The 7633-nt window shown below is 42.6% G+C and overlaps 1 gene segment (V, D, J or C); it reads left to right on the top strand.

Annotated features, from left to right (window-relative positions):
- The window catches only part of LOC111753989 (Ig lambda-1 chain V region S43-like), a 600738-nt gene that overhangs the window by 559683 nt on the left and 33422 nt on the right, over nt 1-7633 (top strand).

The raw sequence follows: 7633 nt of genomic DNA, 5'->3' as shown, positions 1-7633 counted from the left end.
TTGAGCTGGCTGGCCAGGTGGGGAGAAAAGCATCTTTGCAAAATGCAGGGAGAATGACACGCAGAAGGATCAGTCTGCATAATTCAATTAAGGTAGAAAATGAATTGTTTCTGGAGGTTGTTGCTTCGTTTTCTGACATGTAAACTTTTGTGCCCTGGGGACTCATAGACTCTTTATCTCGAGGCTTATACCCAGGTGACATTCCTGAAGCTGACTGGCTCTGCCATTCTGCTGTGCTCATCTGTTTTATTCAGAGCACTATGCGAGGAAACAGGAGACTGTCTGATGGCTTTAGAGATTACATACCAGTACCTCAGCTGGCCTTATTTGCAATGTTTAGAGCCAATTAGAGAGAGAAGGAAATTCCATAGTGAGCTCTGTACATATCTGTATATGGAAATAAGCCTTGATATAACCAATGTTGCAGCAACTGCTCTGCATTTAAGGGGATCACTCAAGTTGTCTCCTACACTTACATAGGAGAAACAATGCAATATTTAACTTTCTGGATCTACCCTGGGCCTGGAATACCCCTAAGCTTGCAGCAACCAGTGTGGAAGAGCAACCAAGGAGCTGCAGATAGTCACTTGGGGATGGGGAAGGCCTGGGCATCAGTGGACTCTAACATATGGGGAAGGTTACTGACTGTACCGGAACTTGAAGGAAAGCATGTCATTTTATTACAACATCACCCTTGACACTGATGTACAAATTCTTTCATGCCGAGTCTTTCAATCCAGCTCTTAGCTTTGGTGCATATTTCTCTGATTTGTATCCAGGTATTTCATTCCCAACTCTGCTAAACTCTGCTAAAACTCTATCACTGTTTACAAACACTGTCCTTCTATGTGGCCACGTGTCCTGTCCCCCTCCGCATTGTTCTGACAGCCCCTAACCTGCCATAAACAGCTGCTTCTCATGGACACTCCTCTACTGTCGCCTGCACCTGGTCTCTGCTCGTCTCCCTCCCAGAGCAGCTGCCAAACACTGCCTTCCTGGCTGTGCAGCAGGAGGCTCAGAACTTTCTTCATGAGTTTTTCCTCACTTCAGATCTTGTTGACCAGATACATCCCTCCCTGCAATGAAGATAACTATATCAGAACAGTGTTCACTTGAGAGATTGTAAAGCTTACAGTCAGCTCTCATTATCTTTTGAAGCCAGAGTTTCCTAGAGAACTGTACTTGGCCCTTATAAACACTGGGAAGACTGAGCCACATCTTCTGTATCCTACTCGAGGAACCCACAATGGAAGGCAGCAACATATGGCACTCGATGGCTATTAAAACACTCCATGAGCACTCTCTCCAGTGTAGGAATTTTATTCTGGCTCTGCTACTGCGGAAATCTATAATCTTTTATCTGACTATATCTCCCCAAGCCACCTCTGGTCATGGTTAGTTGCTCGTTGATGCCTGAAGTTCACTTCCATAGATGGAACTAGGTCTGTGTCTAACACGTAGGCTTTACTACAAAGCCTCTGTGGACAGGAAACTCTTAGAGTCCTGAACAGAACTATTCACACTCTCCTGGGACAGAGTAGAAAGGAAGGAGGGTTTGTGGTACAGGAAAATTCCTGACACACAGTGGTGAAACCATCAGGTATGGACAGAGATGAAAAACTGGGCAGGATTTGGGTTCTCTGAAAAAATGCAGACTCAGTCTTGAGCTCTGTGGCCTAGCAACTGAGAGAGCTCCTCGTGGACTGAGGCTAAGTTTGTAGAGTAACCCTCCCTTTTTTGTCCCTTGGGGCCGAATCGTTTTTTATACACCAACTAAGTCCCTTCAGCACCTGCCTTGGGTTTGTACTGATTTGCATAATGGGCAGCTCTCAGCAACATGAGAATAAGAGAAGCCAGGTAGGATGCCAGCCCAGGCTGGATCTCACGAAGCTGTACCAAGGGTGCCTCTACCATGGCCTGGACGCTCCTGCTCCTCAGCCTCCTCACTCACTGCATAGGTGCTACCTCAAGCCCTCCACCCATCCTCTCAACCCAGGGCCTGGAATCAGCTTTGCCCTGACTTAACTCAGCAAGGCCCTGCCTGTGTGGGCAGAATGCTCAGGAACCTGCTGCACGATGGGAGTTATGGGTCTGAGATCCTCACGCTGTGTTCATTGGTTTATGTGATCCTCAAAGGGCTTCAGTTGTCAGGAGAGAGGTGTGTGTGTGGCCCTGCATTTAAAGGCTCCATCCTCCAGCCAGGATCACAGGCCAATGGAGCCAGCCTGATATCAGGGGTTGCCCTGTGGGCCCACAGAATCTTCACAGGTCCTGCAGGAAACTAGGGTGGTATTGTATAAGAAGGGGCCTCTATCTTCACACTCAAGTTTCCTTTTATCTCTTTGCAGGATCCATGGCCTTCTACAAGCTAACTCAGCCATCATCACTGTCCGTGACATGGGGAAAGACAGCCAGGATCACTTGCCAGGCATACGGCCTACGAAGCTATGCTGTGAACTGGTACCAGCAGAAGCCAGGCCAGGCTCCTGTACTGATCATCTATTATGATGATAGCAAGCCTGCCGGGATCCCTAACCGATTCTCAGGTTCCAACAAAGGGAACACAGCCACCCTGACCATCAGCAGGGCCCTATTTGAGGACGAGGCTGACTACTATTGTCAGGTGCGGGACAACAGTGATGGAGCTCACAGTAACACAGGCAGATGGGGAAATGAGACACAAACCCGCCACCTGTTTGGCTCCCATGGCTGCTGTCTGCCCTGGTGACAGTAACAGGGGAGAGCCTGCCACATGACATAATGGTTGTTATTTCTACCCTGCCTCATATTCCTGACTGATAAGGGAAGGTTCCTGGATCTCTCCAGGCTGTTGCATAGTTAATGCATTTGAATTGTCATATCCCTAAATCCAGAAAAAAAAAAAAAAAAACTCTGTCACTCGACACCCATGACTACAAGCAGTAAGAAAGAATAATCCTCAGACAGCATCATCTAACTGACTCGGGAGAGAGAGATCATCAAAATTATTAATAAAGTTGGTGACCTGCACATCAGGGGATTCATGCAAAATTTATATACAAGAAAGTGGCTAGAATTCAGTCACATCTATGGCATAATAGAAACAGAAAAGGGACATGGGAAAGAAGGTCTTGCAGTGAGCCTTGATTTGTAAACATTTATTTCATAACCAAAAAAAATCACCCGGGAGAAAGCTGTGTGATCAGTGCAGTATCTGGTTTTGTAGATTTTCAGAAGGGTCTTGAAGCAGAGTGACTCAGGTGATGTTTACACCTTGCTGGGCATGAGGGACTTGAGTCCAGTGGTGAAACTGACACAGCTGTGTTCTCAGTGCCAACAACAAATGCCTAGTGCAGGATGACAATGACTATGAGACAGGGAGGGGAGTGTGATGTTCTCTCTCTCTCTCACACACACACACACACACACACACACAACTCCAAGTGCAGGGCAGAGAGGTGCTGGGTCAGCTGGACTCAGTCCCCTACCCAGAAGAGAAATTGCCTTATTATGAACGCTGGGAATAGGGTAGCTCCCAGATGGAGGGAACCATGGCAACCTGGGCTTTAGCCTGGACTGGAAGTGTGGAACCTGGCCCAACCCGTTCCAGCTCTCTCCCAGCACCATTCCCAGGCCCCTTCCCTTTTTTCCCATCGCGCTTACTTTCTCCCTCACCTCCATGATTTCTGCTCCTTCTGCCCCTGTCCCAAGTCCTATCTTTTGTAGAATGGCAGGGTGTTTTTCTGCCTCTGTACTCTTTCCGAGTGATCCATATTGAGACCTGCTGATAAAACCACGGAAACAAAATATTTACATAAAATGGGAAATTGTTACCAAGAAAAACCTAAATAAGTCTTCTAGTTTCACTTGCTCTTTGGAATCTTAAAAATCTGTAATTCTAGAGATCACACACCTGGGTAATTCACTATTCGTTATCCACTCTGATTGCTTGTAGGTTATAATAACAATTGCTTAAGTTACTTTCCAGGGACATGAAATCCACTTTTGTTCAAAGTACTAGCCCTTCACTTGACTTTCAGAAATCTGATGAGTGATTAAAATAGAATAAACAACACTGGCATCTTTGTTCTAAAGGGTCTAGCCCCTTTCCTTTCTTAACCCTTCCTTCAGATTCTGCTCAGAGCTGCACTTAAACATGTTGATCATTTTTTTAAATGTATCCAACATTATAATACAGGGTCACCTTGGTCCACTGCTCACTACTATGTGCTCTGTGTGTTTTCTTCTCCCCTCTCTTTTTCTCACCCACACCCTTGTGCTTCTCCAGCTGTCACAACAACCCAAGACCGAAGGTTCTTCAGCCCCGCCACAGGGTCCAGACTCACAAGCCCAGGATATCTTGTGCGTGATGATGGCTCCCATTACAGAATAACTCAGAAATTCTTAGGACAAGTTAACTGTGGTCACCAAGTGATCCAAGTTCTTCACAAGAAGAAATATCTGTGGAAGCCATGCCATGCCCCAGTCAATGAAAATTAGTGGACATTACTCCCCCTTGGCAAATCAATAAAAAAAAAACCCAGTGCTCTCTCTGTTACAACAGTAACTTTGTCCCTCTCTTGATCAATACTGACTCCCTTCAGCTGAAACCTTGATTCAGCTGAAGCCTTTCACCCACCCAATAAAACTTTACCGATCCAAGAATGTGTGTGTATGAAATTTGTGGTTTCCACTGTCTCCAGTTCAAAAGATTCACCTCAGTGAATGAAACTAGACCTTGTGATGAACATGAAAAAGCAGGTGGGTGTTTGCTAAGCAGTATATCATATATGGGACAATTCAACAGAAGTAATTATGACACCAAGCCACATACTAACGACATCAACTATGAGGTAAGGGGGAAGAGTAAAGCTCACAAGGAAAGAAGATACACCGACAAACAACAGAAAGGAATAAGCATTCGGAGAGCAATGAAATAACAGAAATGATCACCTATCTTTCAACAATAACACTTAATGTAAATGGTCTCAACCCTCCAATTAAAAGACACAGACTCACAAAATAGATTTAAAAAAGACCCACCCATGTTTTCTTCAAGAAACATACCTCATTTGCAAAGACATACATAAACTGAAATGATATTCCAAGCAGTTGGAATTCAAAAATAAGCATGAGGAGCTACACTTTATCCAATAAGAGAGACTTTTTAAACTAAAATGGATCAGAAGAGATAAAGGAGGCTACTATATATTGGCAAAGGTACTTCACCAAGAAGATATAATAATTAATAAGTATTCTCCCATTTTGACCATAATGTGTCATGCAGAAGTTTGTTCTGGCCATGTCTATGTCCTTGCTTTACCTGGTATTCACCTCGTTCCTCATTGTGGAAACTTTTCTGCTATAATTTTGGTGAGTAGATTTTTTTTGAGGTCATTAGCCTGCAATTCATTACCTTCTTCTAAGCCAATGAACCATAACTATTTCTCTTTTAGCTTTTTACAGAAACTCCATAAGTCTGTTCAGGGCTTCTTATACTATTTTCTCAGATCTGAATATTCTAACACTTCTACACTGTCTTTGAGTCCTAAGATCCCTTTTTTCTGATTGATGTAATATATTGCTTTGACTCCCAATTAAATTTTTTGTTTTACTTATTGAAGTTTTCATTTCCAGGACTTCTGCTTAGTTCTTTTTCCAGAACTTTTGTTACATTACTGACACGGTCCTTCATAGCCTGCAATGCTTTTTTTTTCATGCATTCATCTGTTTATTTGTCTCCTCTTTGATCTCATTGATCATTTTAATTATTCTTTTACTTTTGCCTGGAATTTAATCTATGATTATCCATGGGGTTATCTCTAGAAGAACTGTGTATTTTTCGAACCATCTAGTTGCTTCATTTGCTTATTTGTGTCTCTATGTTGAGGTTTACAGCTGAATTGGGAAAATATCTCTTCTTTTACCTAGCAGGGTTCTTTTTGATAAGTTCCTGTGCCTTTGTGATATGCCCTGAACTATGGACGTGTTTCCCTGTGAAAGTTTGCACTGTCTTTTCTGAATGCTATGGCAGCTCTTAGCATTAGGTAAGTGTTTTGGCATGACCATTGAGTGCTCTTTTTCTCTGGCTTGTGATGATGAAATCCTCATCCTTGCATACTTATACAATGAAAACTGACCTGGAAATATGAGATAATCTGTGTTTTTAAAGAAAGTTGGCATGGCAGATCCATCCCAAAGGTGAATCTAGAAACAAGTCTCCTCATGTGTATGCAGTAAGCCTGCACATGCAAACCTATGTGTGTGAGCTACGTTAATGTCAGCTTCTTTACTTCCACTCTCCACATCTTACACACACACACGCACACATACACATGTGCACACACACATGCATGCACACACACACACACACACTCACACACAAATCATTTTTTCATCACTTCCACCAGAAATATAGATGTGATCCATTCTGGAAATTCCTTAATGTCTATCAAAACTGTCACTCAAAATGCCACCACATGGAACACATTCACATTTCCATAAACCATACATTATCCAAATAAAGATAATAATAACAGTAGCCACATTCTACTTAATATGAAAAAACTATGCGACAGCCAACCAAAAACTTGCTAAACCTTTCCCCAAGAGAATACAAGATAATTTCTTGTCTTCTACTATGTTCATTTTTCTCCCTTTTCGATATCATATATCTAATTAGGGAGATACATAAAGTTAGCTACGGATGTCACATCTTGTTAGATGACACTGGGGTCAGACAATGGAAGAAAAATGTATTTGTTTAGTAGTCAAAGAAATATCAATATAATGCAAATATGGTTTTCATTCATGAAATCTCATTTGCTATGGTCATGATTGTTACTTTACTATTTATTATATTTTTCCTTTGCCATCAGCAAATATCTAGTGTGAGCCTTTAGCTAACCGTACCAGGTTGGATGACCCAAGCCTTCATTCCAGAAAAGTGGTCTATTACTAGTCCTGCCTAACTGGGTTGGCTCTATAACTTTAACTGCAAACCAAAGTAGTGTTAGATAATGTCATGCATACCACACATACTTGTCTTAATCCAAGTTCATTGCAGACTACTCATCAAAATAAGCACTAGCTAATATGCCCTGCTTCTTATGGTGAATTCCTATCATGAGGTGACAAAAGGGCTTCAGGGCACCAAAGGCAGTTTATTGCAATCACTGTTGAGAGTCCTGAGATAGCATGCCCATTTTGGAACTCAAAACTCTACACTAGATCAACATATCTTAAGGTCACAGAGTGGAGAAGGAGAAACTGTGCTATTGGGCCATGGGGGATAATAATGCATGAAGCCATTCCCATTTCCACACTTTGATTTATGAACCAGGAAACCTAGCTACCAGAAAAACAGAACCATATATCAGATGGTCATCCATAAGGTTATGGTGAACATTTTCCACCATCCAAGATATTGTGCCCAGCTGATTGGCCACTGAATCCTCAAAGGTCATTGTATCTTTTTTTCAAGCCAACTACAAGATGCAGGGAAAAATTCTAAAAGCAGTTAATGGCAGGAGCATGGCCCCACTGCTGCTCTTCATATGCTGTGAAATGAATTCTTTGCTCAAAAGTGCCATCTGGAATAACACAACAGTAGTAGAGTTCCCATAAGGCTAAGGATAACTGGGCAAATATCTAT

The sequence above is a fragment of the Cavia porcellus genome, unplaced genomic scaffold (genome assembly GCF_034190915.1).
Source record: "Cavia porcellus strain 051 isolate PalLab524CR breed Dunkin Hartley unplaced genomic scaffold, mCavPor4.1 scaffold_16, whole genome shotgun sequence".
NCBI classification, from domain to species: Eukaryota; Metazoa; Chordata; class Mammalia; order Rodentia; family Caviidae; genus Cavia; species Cavia porcellus.
This window is presented reverse-complemented; position numbering and strand designations above follow the sequence as displayed.